The sequence below is a fragment of the Mauremys mutica genome, chromosome 1 (assembly GCF_020497125.1).
Source record: "Mauremys mutica isolate MM-2020 ecotype Southern chromosome 1, ASM2049712v1, whole genome shotgun sequence".
NCBI classification, from domain to species: domain Eukaryota; kingdom Metazoa; phylum Chordata; order Testudines; family Geoemydidae; genus Mauremys; species Mauremys mutica.
Window position 1 is genome coordinate 210,386,131 of NC_059072.1, and position 15,650 is coordinate 210,401,780.

Sequence of the window (15,650 nt, forward strand, 5' to 3'; positions counted from 1 at the left end):
TTACCTATGTTCCTAGACAAAAAAACACTAAAATGGAGTTAAGATTGTAAGTACATATCAGTAACAGAAGGGTAAAAGACATGTCAGGGTGTTGTAATGATCTCCCAACCAAGCATTATCAAATCAGGAAATTCAAAGGTAAAGTTAAACTTAAAAGAAATACAAATATTAAGATAGGGAAATGCACAGTTAAAGTGCTCAAATAACCTTAATTCAGCCCTGTAGTGACAATAATATGAAAAAGAGAAGCACGTGTCTTTAAAAATCAGTTTAATCTAATCTAGGACCACAAATACTAAAATTCATTAATCTTAATGGTAAGATTGGTGTATATAGCTCATTATAAAAAGGACATATAGTACAAAAGTCTATGAAGAGTTTTCCTTAACAAAGGCAGGGGTAGTAGCAGAACATAGAGCTAACTAATGTGCTGCACCATCTAGGAAATACCAACATTTCTGTAGTGTTTAGGCCTGCACAATTCTCCAAGTAGCTCAGGTGCTAGTATCCATAATTACTTCCTGACTAACTGTGCTCCTAATCCTTCCTGATACTCTCAAAGTAATTTAAAGTTCGTGTGTTTATATATTCCACAACCAACTTGAAATGCTATCTGTATTTACATCATGAAAGCTTCATTAAATCTACAAAACTAATTTGATAGAGCAAAAAAACCATACTTCGTTTTAAGATATTATCAGAGTCCATCTAATTGTCAAACTTATACTTCCAAGAAATCATTTATAATTTATTTTAGTTACAGTTCTTCACAGGGATAGTAAATACAAAGAATATTTACAGTTCTTCACGGGGTTTGTTAGTGTCATGGGGTGTATCAACCCCACTCTGGGCCAATGGGGGCTGACCAATCACTGAGGGGCCCAGGAGGCCACACCCCCTTACCCTTGTTGCACATGCTCTAGGTGGAGGGGAGAGATAAAAGGAGGTGTTGTGAGCCCTGCTCAGTTGGGGCTGGCTGAGGAGGAGGAAGAAGGATGTGTGCTGCAGACTCCTGCAGAGGAACTATTGACTCTTCAGACTGTTGTGGTCATGGACCTGGACTATGCTGCAGAGCACCAGCTGACCATGGAGATTGATGGGGAGACTTGGCCTCTGACAGCCAAGGGGATGCCCGAGATAGACTTTATGGTAAGAAGTGGCCCAGAGAATGTGTTAGGACCGAGGCTTTAACCCTCCATAGGGAGTTTATTGGTTTCACAGGGTCCTGCCTGGGGCAAACAATAGCAGTTTGGGGGCTCTGACCCTTTGGGTAGGGCAGAGCAATTTATATCAAGAATCCCTGGCAGCCATGCCTAATGGCCAGTACAGGGACGGGAGCTCAGGGTAAAGGAACCTGGGCCCATCCTACTTCACTGGGTTCAAACCCATGGCTCAGGAGATTGCTTGTTTGCCCTGCTCCACCCAGGGGTCTGGAATTCCTGACTGTGATTGCTTGACTCCTCAGGGAATCTTGATGGGGTGTATCAACCCCACACTGGGCAAACGGGGGCACCCCCTGCTAGACAGACCAAGCACCTGTGACAATTATTAAATACAAAAGAGCATAATCATAAACTCCTCACCGTCCTAAGAGTTATAAAAGTTAGCTTATAAAATTTAAATCTTCCTTTGTTCTATAATAATATTTTGCACTTGTACCTGTCACACAAGCATCTCAAAGCACTTTACAAACATTTAGTTAAGCCTCAGAAGTGGGGCCCCTTCAAGAGAGCTAAGTAGTAGTATCCCCATTTTATAGATGGGTAAACTGAAGCACAGAGAAATTAAGGTCCTGATTCCACAGTGTATACTCATCTCAATAAACCCATTCAAGATAATATAACTACTCACATGAATAGAGGCTTCAAACTCAGATTCATGCTATTTGACCAAGGTTACACAGTAAATCGGGAAGAATTATGAATAGAACTCCAGGGGTGAAATCCTTGCCCTAGTTAAGTCAATGAAGAAACTCCCATTGACTTCAATGAATCAAGAGTCCCAGCTCCCACTTCTCTGCTAACCAACAAGTGGCTGTCTCTATCATCTAGTGATCAGTATGCTTATTTATTTTATTGACCTTTCTATGGTTCTGCTCATGGCTATATTTAAGCACCTCACAAATATTAATTAATTTCTCCACAGAATACCTCAGTGATGTAAGGAAATACTGCTATTCCCATTTTACAGATGGGTAAACTGAGGCACAGAGCGATACATTGAGTTGCCCCAGAACATAGAGTAAATCTGTGGCAAATCTTGGCACAGAACCCTAATCTCATGTATCCCAGTCCAGGGTCTTCACCACAAAACCATGACTGGCCCTAATGTTTGAAAATGAGTTTTTTCAGCTTTAATGCTGAAATGTATTTTATCATGTTTAAGTTAGACCCACAATATTATTTAACGTAGATTTGGGTGCTTTAATGTCATTAGTCAAAAGAGGTAGTCAAATTGATTCAAGTTTACTGCATGTGAAATATTCTATTGGGTTGAGCATTATTCTCTAACTATACTTAAAATTGGAAGCTGCTGCAACCTGTAATATCTATGCAAATGAAGGGTGAAATCCTGGGTACTACTGAAATCAATGACAAAACTCTGTAACTCACTTCTGCATTTTCAAAGGCTGAGGAGGTATCTGCTGTGAAGGGGTATTATGGGTCCATAATACCAAACAACTAAGAAAAAACTTGTTGAAAATGAACAAATGTGCATCTGCAGACACTAATTTTAAAATCTCAGTATCAACGTTGTCTTGCTTGTATTTCAAAATACCATGAGCAATTAGTTTATACTGAAAATTTCCAACCTGATTTTGTCACCGGAATGGAAAAAAAGCAAGCAAATAGACAATGCAGAACAAACCTGAATCCAGCTGAACTTTGGTTTGAGAGGAAGGAATATCTGGTGGTTTAGAACTCATGATACTTAGGGTCAGTTCCCAGTTTCTGGCATATATCTGCTGTGCTGCCTTGTGCAAGTCAATTTATCTATCTGTGCCTCAGTTCCTTATCTGTAAATTTGGGATAATACATCCTTTGTCTATGTTCTCTGTTTAGAATGTAACCTCTGCAGAACACGAGCCGTCTCTGACCGTGTATCTGTATAGTGCTGAGCACAATAAGGTCCTGATCTCAGCTGGGGCCTCTAGCTACTACCGTAATAGAAGTACTGGTATTAATAGTGTTTGTCCCGCTGTAACTTACACCAAACTGATCTGTCTGGCATCCATTCATGGCAAATGAAGACTCTAATATCTATGGGGCATCCCCAAACCAGATAAATGTAAGTCTTATAATACTTTCATAATACATGATAGATATTAATCCCTCTACGTAGCTTTCTGCATCACTATAATGTTGGATGGATTCTCCTGGTTAACATTTAACTCCATCAGTAAGCATTGATATCTACCCCACAGGGCCGCTCTAGCTTTTTTGCCTCCCCAAGTGGCCCAAAAAAAAAAAAGAAAAGAAAAAGAAAAATCCGATTGAGCTGCCACCAAAGTGCCGCCAAAGAGGAAGACAGGGAGTGAAAGACCCGCAGCCAAATTGCCACTGCAGACCCGGATGTGCCACCCCAACAACGGACGGACTGCCGCCCCTTTCTATTGGCCACCCCAGGCACCTGCTACCCCAAATCCATGCCCATATAACTCTGTATTTTTCCTGTTTTGTACTTGAAAAATCCCTAAAATGCACTTTTAAATGAATGTACATTTTAAAAAAAATTTATTAAATGCCAGGTTTTATCATGAACCAAATTCACCCTTTTAAATAGCCCTTCTCAAAGAAATTATACCCTTTCAAACCAAGGTCTGTGATGGAGATGCTATCCTGGTAGACCCTTAACTAGAATTGCACTTGTATTTATTGCTGGGGGATAATGCATTCCAAGATCTTGTTTGTCTTTTACTGCTTATAAACACTGAGCAGATGGCTTAAGTGTATTAACCACCGTCACCCCTAAGTCTTTTTGCTGATCTCTGTTCTGTACTGGGATTCTGAGTTCTTCATCGCCTATAGCTTCTGATTATTTTGGGTGCCTGGGCTTTCTCATAGAACACTTTTATACGATAAATTATATTAGACATTTTCTAACATACATTTAATTTCATCAAATAATTTGAAACACATTCTGCTCTGTCCTTCAGAGCTATTGACAGATTGTGCGTTAGAATCATCAGCCAGGTTAGCTACTTTTGAAATTATTGGGCAAAATTCAGTCCTAATGGGTATGTCTACCCTGCAATAAAAGACCTGTGGCTTGGCTGCGGTGGGCCTGGGTCAGCTGATTCTGGCTCATGGAGCTCGGGCTGCAGGGCTATAAAACAGCAGTGCAGATGTTCGGGCTTGGGCTGGAGCCCGGGCAGTGAAACCCCACAAGTGGCGGGAGGGTCTCAGAGCCTAGGCTTCAGCCTGAGTCTGAACATCTACCACACAATTGTATAGCCCCATTGCCTGAGCCCTGCACGCTCGAGCCAGCTGACCTGGGCGCTGAGACTCAGTTCGGGAGGTGGGGGGGAAGGGTTATTATGGTATAGACCAGGGGTCGGCAACCTGCGGCTCCCGGCTCGTTTATCTGCCGCGTCGGCAACTTCGGCCAATCGCAGCTCCCACTGGCCGCGGTTCGCGGTCCCAGGCCAATGCGGGAGGCAGGAAGCCGCGGCCAGAACATCCCTCGGCTCGCGCCGCTTCCTGCCTCCCGCATTGGCCTGGGACCGCGAACCGCGGCCAGTGGGAGCCGCGATCGGCCAAAGTTGCCGACGCGGCAGATAAACAAACCGGGCCGGCCCGCCAGGGTGCTTACCCTGGCGAGCCGGGAGCCGCAGGTTGCCGACCCCTGGTATAGACATACCCTAAGAGTCTGAGGCAAGCTAGGAGCTGGAGATGGAGCAAAAGATCCCTGAGCCATTTGGCCTCTACTGCACAGACCATGATGGGTTGGAGGCAATAGGCCCACAAGACTCCTTAATGCTGCTCCACTGAGGCTTCCTTGGCCTCCCAGTCCCTGCAGTTGATGGTGGCATGCACCCCAGGGGGACCAGGGCATGGCCAACCCCCTACACTTCTTGAGTTCCATGGAATGAGATTGGTAGCATTAGCCAGGTCCACACTATAACATTCATTGGCATGCTAGATCTATATCCCGTGTGGATGGACTGGAGCAGATAGGAGGAAGGTGAGAGAAGCTCTCTTTCGCCTTATGCGCCTACACTGCCCAAGGCAGACCAGGATTTTCCCCTTAGTGTCTTGCCTCACCAGGTTACTCATACTCAAGGTAAACAAAGTGGTCCAAATATCAATATGTGGCACCTGACTTGTTATCGGGCCTTCAGATACTGTATTTATTTTTACTGATACTTTCTTATTCCTAAGACATTTGTAACCCATTTCAGCAGTTCATCCCCTTTTCCTCTGGTCCCTGACTTTACACATCGGCTCTCTCTGTGGTACAGCATTCAAACTCTTTTTAGAAATTTAGAAACATGATGCTTAGGTGTTATCTTTACCTACCTTTGTTCTTGGTGAAATGCTACCAGTGACAGCTTGCTGACTAAAGATGCCTATGGGACCAGTCATCCCATACAGGTAGAACAGGCAGTGACATAGGGAGGGAAAATGTTCAATAGCTCTTCGTATGAGTGACTATGGCCTGGGAGTGGTTTGTGTGACCCAGGGAGTCCCTCAATGCCAACTGGGGATCACCCAGCTCAGCATGCAGGGCCCCTGTCACAGGCACACCATTCCATAATTCTCATCTGGTCTCACACATTCATTGTCCCAACTTGCTCATGTCACAATTTGTATTTAAAAGGTATTGTTTAAGGTGTCATATGCAAACTGGTAACACACTGGTTGTTAATATTCTTGTGTGATGTATGTACAAGCAGTGTATAAAGAATTATAGCTGTGTACTGGCAATATGTTCCTCAAATGTGTTTGGCAGGCATTGCCTAAGCCCAGCCTGTCCTAGACAAAGGAATGTTGTTTCACCAGTTTGACTGTGTCGCCAGTGTAAATTAAACAAGGTGAGACTAAAGACCATGAAAAGCACATTTACATGTAAGGTAAACAGAGCCATCAGGCAAGATGACCACTTAATCTCAATGGGAGATGGAGACTGCATCCCTAGGAAGTCTTCCTGCCTCTCGAGACAGAGTCAAGATATAAGAACCGTCAAAAAGCCATTTTGTTATCCATCACTGTCAGAAACAAGGGGCCAGAGCTCTTGAACTCTGAGAAAAGTCGATCCTTACAACCAAGGGAGTTAAGTCTCTGGAAACTGACTATAGGTGAGAAACCTGCTTAGAACAAGACTGTAACTTGCTAAAATTAAGTTTGGGTTACTAGGAAGGGTATTTGTTTTGTTTTACTTGAAGTTGTAACCATATCTGTGTCTTCTGTTCTTATTATCACTTAAATATCTGTTCTTTGTTAATAAACCTACTCTTGTTTTATTACAAAGTCATCTCATTGCTGTGCATGAGATTAAAGTCAGGGACTTGAGCTAAACTATCAGGCTAATGTGCATACTGTCTCTTTGGAGACAGTGAACTGAATGTCTGTGAGGGTTCAATGAGAGGGACTGGACACTGCAGGGGAGATGGTTTTGGGTCACCCTGCAAGGAGTACCCAGGCTAGTGGAAGCCAGAGTGAGGCCATTGTGCTGGAAGCAGGCTGCTGGTGTCAATTCTGAAATAAGATTAGCTCAAGGTGTCCTCTGCGGTTTAGAGAAAAAGAGACTAAATCAGGGATTGTAAGAGGTAAACAAGTCCTGGGGTGGGGGGAAGGGAACAGATTGGTGCCAGTAAGCTGTTTAAGACAGCAACTAATATGTAAACGAGGTCATAACCTGACGCCCACTGCCTTAATAGCATACACGGTAAGTTATGCAGACAGAATATCTATTTACAAAACCTGGTTGTACTACAGAACAAATGTTTAAAGTTAGCAGTAGATAAGGAGTGTACACAAACCAAGTCAAGGGAGAGCTGGACACATTTTTTCAAGCCAGATTGGGCAGAGAAGTGCTGTGGTTAATTAGATTTGGATGATGGAAAAGTGGCTGATTGTTTTTAAGACTTTGTTAGAACAGCCTTTGGTAGTCCATATGGTCATCTCCTGGCCTTAAATATTCTTGTGTAATCTGAAATGAAGGTGTGCACCAGGCTGTTCAGAGCCAGAACAAACGATACTGAGTGTGAAATACACTACCTCTCTCTGTACAAAGACCACGTAAACAGGCTTAGTGCGTGGAAACTACATGAGTTAGGGGATGGAAACCATCTGCCAACCCACAAACAGAGTGAAGAGTAACTCCTCTGCCTCTCCACCATTGTTTCTCCAGCCCATTGGCTAGACTAGGGAGCAGGACTCCTGTATACCACCCTACATGTGGTCTTTGATCACTAGATTCACCAAACCACATAACTCCCTGACCCCACCCTATCATTCCCTCAGCCTACCCCAACGCATCCTGGCCTATGTGGAGTCACGTGGAGTAACTATGGAGTCCATTTGTGCTTTGGAATCACAATGCTTATGCTGCATTTGGGGTTTTTTCCCTACCATGAAAGTGAATCTCACTCCTAAAGCACAGTCACCAATTAGCTGCAGAGGAAGGCAACCATAATGCTGCACACAGCAGGCACAGTCTAGCTCAGGAATTTTAAGAAGAATTTGTAGAAAAACTGATTTTTTTTTAATTCTTGTCACCTCAAAAACAAGATAGTGACTTTATTCAGAGTTTAATCATATATATTCATATGATTTATTTACATACTCGGATCATATCGATTCACCATGTTATCATTCCAGCTTTGCACCAAAGTAACTCAGCCAATTCATATGCAGTTACACTGGGTTTTTTGTCAGTGCAGAATCAAGCCCAATAGACTTATTAACATTTTGGAGCTATGACCCACCTTAAGTGAAAGTATGTTTTTAAACAAATGATTGGGAAAGAATTAGCATATTTAATTTTTACTTATGTCTAAAGCACTTACATGAGGAAACTAAAACATATTTGAACAAAGACTCAGGGGTATTAACTTGTTCAAATGCAGATCATAGCACTTACGAAGTTACTGGCATATAACTAACTGTAAGGCTATTTTCTATGTACTGCACAGATAAGAGAAAACTACAGCTGTAACCCTGTCTGCAGAGGTACTCCCTGTGGGTTAGTTCAATATGGCAGCAGTTGTAGCATGAGTCATATACACACTGTGCTCCAGTCATGGAGTCATTATCAGCTGGATCCTGTAAATGCTTACTGCTGGACCAAGTGCTTACTACCATGAGTAATCACACCGATTTCAATGTCTATGCCCTCATGCAGCTAATTCTGCTAATAAGTACTCTGTCCAGTTGTAAGCATTCACAAGACTGGAAACTTTAACCCTGATCCTGCAATTCGATTTGCAGAGGAAGCACCTTTATAACCAGGTAGAGTCCCACTGAAGTCAGTGGGTCCCCTCATAGGAAGAGGGGTCCACCCACATGGTTCAGAATGCAGGATCAGGACTTTATTTTACCTTTCCTCTCTCATTCTTTGTTTCTATTCATCTAAAATGTACGAGTCTTCCAAACTTAAGGTGTGTTCTTGTTCTGTGGCTAAGTCTATGGCAAAGCATAACACACACAGCCGCAACAAACAAAAATGTATTTAGAACAGTGTTAAACAGCAGGGCTGCAGCAATAGCCACAAACAATGTAATGAGAAATTATTCTAAGCCTTACATTATTACTCAGAATAATCTCTTTACAGTCAGCATTAAGCGTAGAGTCTCTGAGGTACCAGAAGTAACAAAATTGCTAAGCTAGACTTTTTAGCTCATCAGACGTTCTGAGTGCTTCCAGGAGTGTTTTTATTTTGACTCATCTTTACTTGTGCTTGGAAGACAGGAAATAATAAAAAGGGACATTCTGAAAACAACTGCATGTGGGAGGAAAAGGCTTGTTTGAGCTTATTACAGTATTTACAATTTCCCATTCATTTATAGTAGCAGGATCTGGACCCATATGAGTAATGAATATAAGATGCAACCCAAGCTCTAGGGTCACGTCCTCCTTGCTTTACAAACCCATACAAAAAGTCCCACTGAAATCAGTGGATTGACTCTAATTCATAAGCAGCCCAGAAGAGTTCTGTACAGCTGAACTACTCTGAGGGTAGTAAACTTGGACCAAACTGCATTAGGTGATGTGTATTATCGACACAAACAAAAAGAGGGGGTAAGATAGGGGTTCCCAAGGGTTACTCCACTGAAGCCACATTGACAACATGTGAGGACGCAGGGACAATACCTAATTTGCAAGAAATGGAGCAGATTACAGCCACTCTCATTTTAATTTGAAAGCATGACACACTGCGGCTAGAGGTCCCAACGTGCAGTACTCTGACTTAATCCGAACAGAAGACATTATTGCATGTGGAGATGTGCAGTACCTAGTGCCACACATATTAAAGAAAATGGTGATAAGGGCTGGCCTATGTCATCCATAGTCCTTATCTGTTCTGCAGGGCTACCCTTTGGCCTCTCCCACTTTCAGATTGGCATCTGATCCTCCATGCTCAAAGTACCTTCTTAGAATTGCAGAACTAAAAATCTGCTTATTATTGGTCACTTTAACCAAGAAAGAGAGGTGCTCACTGTGCCCATTTCATGAAGCATGGCAGGTTGTACTCAGGTACATCATTTGGGGCCAGATCTTACAACTTTTAATCACATGAGGTCACTAGGATTTAGGGGTCACTAGGATTTAGGACACAAGGGATGGTTTATGGCAGGATTAGGGCCAGATTAAGGCAGAGGCATTATATAACTATGCCTCGGCCTCCAGCACCTGGGCTCAGACGATTGGCTTTCATTCTAAAAAGTATGTTTTAGCACTCATGCTTGTGAAGAGAAGCTTGAAAATGTGAACCAATTTATGCAGTATCACCAACCTGAGTCTGCTGACAGCCTGAAGCAATAGCTGCCCTGGGCATTGTGAAGCATGGCAGGGGACTAAGAGCACCACCACACAAGTGTTTCTTGGCCCTACTCCTCCCTCACAGCTTCTTCCCTTAGCTGGCTCTGGCCCTGGTACCTGGATGGAGACCAAAGATGGCTTAAAACTGTCTTTGTACCTCCTTCCTTGAGCTAAACTGAGCACTCCTCAGCGCAGGATCTGGGCCAAAGCGTTTATTATTAAATATATTGCTTGCATTACAGACTAAACAACTGTAGCCCAGGAGGAGCTCAGTATCCTTTCACCAATGTAAATAGAACTGCAAGGTGCTAATTAAACAAGTTCTTAATTTCTTGTTCTCACCTCTGTCCTGAATGACCCCCTTCAAATTAAGTATTACATCTCTAGTTGGGAGAGAAAATCTAGATTAAACATTTACAACAGCAATAAACAAAGCTATTAGCCCAAGTGGTTTAGGCCAAAACTCTGTCCTTACTACAGTGGACTGAGCCAGGCAAAATGGAGGAGGGGGGATGCCACATGGAAGCCTCTGTAGCCACCCTGCTGCACAGGGAAGTCAGGCAAATGTGGAGAAATGTGCTTTCCAGCACACCTCACTGTTCCTTTAAAAAGGAAGAGTGTGTGCTGCCCAGCCCCTAGGAATCTGTTGCTGAAGAAGGCAGCATATGTGCAGGAGGGCCAATACCTAAGCATTCCCCCAAGCCAGAAGACCACTTCTACCAGTAGACCATTGCCCCAGACACTCAGGTGAATGCTAGGCTAGAATCATTGATCTTTTGCTACTCAGGTGTGACTATGGGGCTCCCTGCATCCTTGTTCTATCCCCCAAGCCCGTGTAACACAGGAAACAGTATCTTCCTGGATGTGCAGTGGATCTTTTCATTTAGGCTTGCTTGACTCATTCCCCGAGTACAGACTAAACCATCGTAGTGCAATCTGATCAGAACCACCACCAGGAGGGGATGAATTGTGGGGGCGGGTGGAAAGGCTTCATAGTGTTGCCACTTAAGAAATAATGGGCTGCCACAACGTCATGGCCCCTAAAGAGCTATGTCCTAAGTGATTCAGGGGCCCTAGGGAGACAAGGAAGAGTGAGGCCCAATAGCAGCAATCTTCTCTGAAGTAGTTAATATGCATTTTGAGTTGAGGCAATAATTATCTAATGCCATTAGATCTTCTTTGTTCCTATTGCTTTGTCTTTTGTTTGAGCACTGGGTTTTTTTCAGAAAAATCAACTTTAAAAAAAAAAAAAAAGTTTCTTTGGGAAACGCAGAATACTGCCTGGACACAACACCTGCAGTTCATAGATATTTTTCAGAAGTAAGTTAATGAAATCTAAAAAAAATCAAAATTAAAATCCCTACCCAAAACAGAGGCTTTACCCCCAAATAGGAAGTGCTGCAGATTCCATGAAATCCACTAGGGACCCTGCAATTGTTATCAATTTTACATGGAAGGTGCTCAGATGCTATATGATGGGCAGCAGTACCAAACTCTAAAATATCTAGCTAAGTAGGTAGATTTACCTTTTCTATATTGCTAGGGAAGATTAAGCAGGAATAATCATACTGGGGTCAGTTTGATTTTGGTAACAAACAGCAGAGTTCCTACTTTCTTCTTCATTTCAACTGATTTTCAAAGTCAGTCCAGCTCTGATCAAAAGTAGTGATGGCATGCGCTCTTATTCCCAGGCAAAGGAGCTGCACATAGACAACCATTTTGGCATTCCTGGGTATGAATCTTCTCCATAATATGCACACGCTGGTGCTCCTGAATGCCTCTATATGTGTTCATCACTTAGGGCTTGTCTACATGAACAATTAGTTCATGGCAAGCTGAGTATGAATCTACCCTCCTGTGGATTAATTCTCTGTATGCACCCACCACCGTGCGTTAACACTGTGGTAGAGCACTTGGATCTATTCCTCTTTGAAACAGGACTAGCTCGGCGCATTAGCGAACTGTTCATGTAGACAAGCCTTTAGGTTGACATTGTGTGCACTAAGGTATCAAGTCACTTTCAACAAGCTGCAACCCAAAAACTGGTTCAAAAGTCCTGTCTTGCAGAACACATCGTTTGAGCAAATAAAATCCTTTAGCAGGTGATTGTACTCATTCCCTTAGGAGTGCATGCAGTATTACTGGGGTTCTCGGATTTGTCCATGGTGTGTATTACATTTTAATAGAGAGATTGTCTAATGAAAACTGCTCCTATTGCCACTTCCTCTCAAATTCATGGACAAATTACATCCCTAAGACAAGTACAGAAATTGCGTATGTGGAAAAGTGACATTAGAAAAGTGTTTAATGTAATTTAGCAGCTAGAAATAAGAGGCAACCAGCACTATGAGACAAGGCAGCTTGCCTCTAGCCTCCAGCAAGTTCTCATGGACCTCCTGTGGTCCATGAACCAGAGTTGGAAAACTTCTGCTATACGGCATAGGACCACATCTGTAGACGTATGTGAGCGTTACAAATTCAGGACCTGATCCAATGCACATGGAAGTCAACGACAGACTTTCCAGTGGCATTGGATTCCCTCACTTCAATACCCATATAAGTGCCTATGATCCATGCACGTAAGTGTACATGATCTTCATATGGTGAAGGAATGTGAACATTGTTAACCAGGGACAGTCACTGTCCTACTATTAGTGTCACAGAGTTGAAATAGGCCCAGCACCCCTGTGTCAGAGCAAGTGCTCCCAGTTGAGCCAGTTAAGGGGTCAGGGCTGCACCTGGGCTATAAAGTGTCAGGGGGAGCTCAGTCAGAGCAGAGCTAGAAGGGGAACTGTAGAGTGAAGCTGTAGGGAACGAGAGTCTCCTGCAGTGGACCCTGAAGAAGGGTGTTGGAGCTAGGGAAGAAAACTCAGCTGCAAGAGTGCCCCAGGGAGAAGAGGCTGTGCCCAGGTTACGGCTGGGTGGCAGATTAATTTGGGCTTGGGGGTTCTTTTGGAACGTTATAAATAAAGAAACCTGACCCCAAGAAGGACTGTGATTGAATGAGAGAGACCATGCAGGGTTTGTTTAAGGAGCTCTGAAGAAGGGTAAAGCAGGGATGAGGCACTGCAGAAGCACCCCCGCCATAAAGGCATGATTAGGTGGTGGCCACCCCATGACAATTGGTGTAATTGGCAGGACCCCGCAGACCCCCTCATGTCAAGAAGAGAAAGTGGATGCCTGGGATGCAGAGAGTGGAGGAGGCTGTTTGTGTATTGGCTGAGCAGCTACAGTGGCTGCAGACAATCCTTCTGCAGGAGCAGCAGCAGGTGGCAGGCACAGTGGGCCCAGCAGCATTGGCAGAGAGATCACTGACGCCAGCAGGTGAGGAAGGACTTACAGTGTTTTAATGTGGGAAGCTTAGACAAAAGGAAGTGGGGTGTCCTGGTTGGCAGTGGGAGCGCTCAGAGTGGACTTGGGGAAGAGGTGCTCCTAGGGTGGTGGAAAGGCCAGCCAAAATGTTTTAAGTGTTGAGAACTAGGGCATTTTAGGAGGCTCTGCCCCTCCTAAGCATGTATGAAGTTACTGGGGACTCAACGGATACAACTACACTGGAATAAAAGGCCGATGGCACGGCTGTGGCTGACCTGGGTCAGTTGACTTGGGTCTCAAGGCTCAGGCTGCGGGGCTAAAAATTGCTGTGCAGACATTTTCTGGAGACCAGGCTCTAGGACCCTCCTCCTCATGGGGTCCCAGAACCCAGGCTCCAGAACGAGCCCAAACATTTACACAGAAATTTTGCAGCCTGAGCCCAAGTCATCTGGCCCAGTTCAGCTGTGGCTGTTTAATTGCCATGTAGATATACTCAAAAGGAACACTGAGGGAAGGGGTCACTTGCAGGAAGACCATAAGGGGGTGCCCAGGAGGGCCATTTGTTTGTTTATTAATGATTGCCTGACAGCCTCCCTCCTAAGTCACAAACTGCTCAAACTTCACCAACCTACTGTTGTCTTCCAGGCTACCCTGAGAGTGCTTTCACCCTTGAGGGAAAATACAGAAAGAGATGTGCCGTTGGATGACAATGCCAAGCTTACTTAGCCAGAATGGCTGACATCCATTTAAACATCACCTGGACAAGTGCACCATTCTCAACCTCTACAACCTTGAGGGCTCAGCTATATGAAGAAGAGGAGGATGGTCATGCTCTCAGTGTCATTGACAAGACATGAAACTCTTTGTCACTTTCAGTTTTTCAAGAGGGTCACAGGAAATCCCATGGACATGCACTTGCATTACTTGCCTCAGATCTAGGACACAATGCTTGCTCATGAGATTTTAAAGTGCATTCACTCTCCCAGCCTACTGACAGGTATGCAGAATGTCTAACTAGGTTTCTATGGCATTTACGATGACCATTATTTTACAACTAAACAAATACACAGAGGAAATGAATGCTGATAGAAAATAAAATAAAATAAAATGCACATTATTATTTGTATTACTGTAACAACTTGGAGCCTTAGTCATGAACCAAGACCCCATTGTGCTAGACACTGAACAAGAACAGAACCAAAAAACTCTCCCCGCCCCCAAAGAGTTTACTATCTAAGTAACATGATTCTTCAGTACCTAGGAGGATAAATATGTCTGCAGCATCCATCTTAGTGCGTCCCTTGGTGTTAGTAGCATCCTTTAATAATAGAGATAGCCTATCTCCTAGAACTGGAAGGGACCCTGGGGTCATTGAGTCCAGCCCCCTGCCTTCACTAGCAGGACCAAGTACTGATTTTGCCCCAAATCCCTAAGTGGCCCCCTCAAGAGTTGAACTCACAACTGTGGGTTCAGTAGGCCAATACTCAAACCACTGAGCTATCCCTCCCCCATCCTCTTGATGCTTCCCTTCAGATATTTGGATATGAACTGCTAATGTCTCCTCATGCTGGCACAGGGAGTCCACATCTAGTCTCAATATTTGGTCATGATCAGAAAAGCAATTAATTGTGAGCTGCCAGAGACATAACAAAAACAGATTCCTGAGGCCTGGGACAGTGTAGGTCTCCATATTCATCATCTGGGCTCTCGGCCACAAAGGGATCCAAGTCTCCATAACACTCTTGACAACAGAGAAGACCAAAGACTGCTCTCTATTATCCTCCATCCCTTGTTAGGATTGCATGTGCAAATCATATCCCTGTTTGTCCCTCCAGTCATGGTAATTTAGAAGAACTTGTTTTCTCACACCTATGTGCTCTATAAATGAATAATAATGGTAAATATCCTATACTGCACACCAAATCGCCTTCTTCCTTTAGGACAGTGAAACTCCTCAAAGCAAATACTGACAAAGGCAGCGAGAGCATGTTCTGAATGATACTTCCACTAATTTGGATAGTCAAATAGAAAGTAAATCAAGTTCTTGATAGGTGGAATAAGAATTTAGGGCCTTCAGCTTCTTGCTGGGGCCATTTTGTTAAGCTAGGACTGTCTGTACCTGAAACAGAGGAAACAAAATTAGGCCAGATCATGTCATCTGCTCCTTTGGGGCAAAAAAAGGGCTGGAAAGTTGCCTCCAGAGGGCAGCTGAGGTTTCCGGCACTGTTAGGGAAGCCCCAGCTGCAATACCGCTTGTACAGCCAGATGTTGTATGGCTCCCTGAGGGGCGTGTCTTTGGCGTGATCCAGGGAAATGTGGCATGGGGGGAGTATTGCTATGCTTTGGAAGTGATCT

The 15,650-nt window shown here is 43.8% G+C and overlaps 1 long non-coding RNA gene across 1 annotated transcript; it reads left to right on the forward strand.

Annotated features, from left to right (window-relative positions):
* Nucleotides 1-991: 991 nt before the first annotated feature.
* LOC123352450 lies at nt 992-14,393 on the forward strand. Its single transcript, XR_006574185.1, has 3 exons — nt 992-1,149; nt 13,122-13,307; nt 13,941-14,393. It is a non-coding gene; the product is annotated as an uncharacterized LOC123352450 (long non-coding RNA).
* The last annotated feature ends 1,257 nt before the right edge of the window (nt 14,394-15,650 follow it).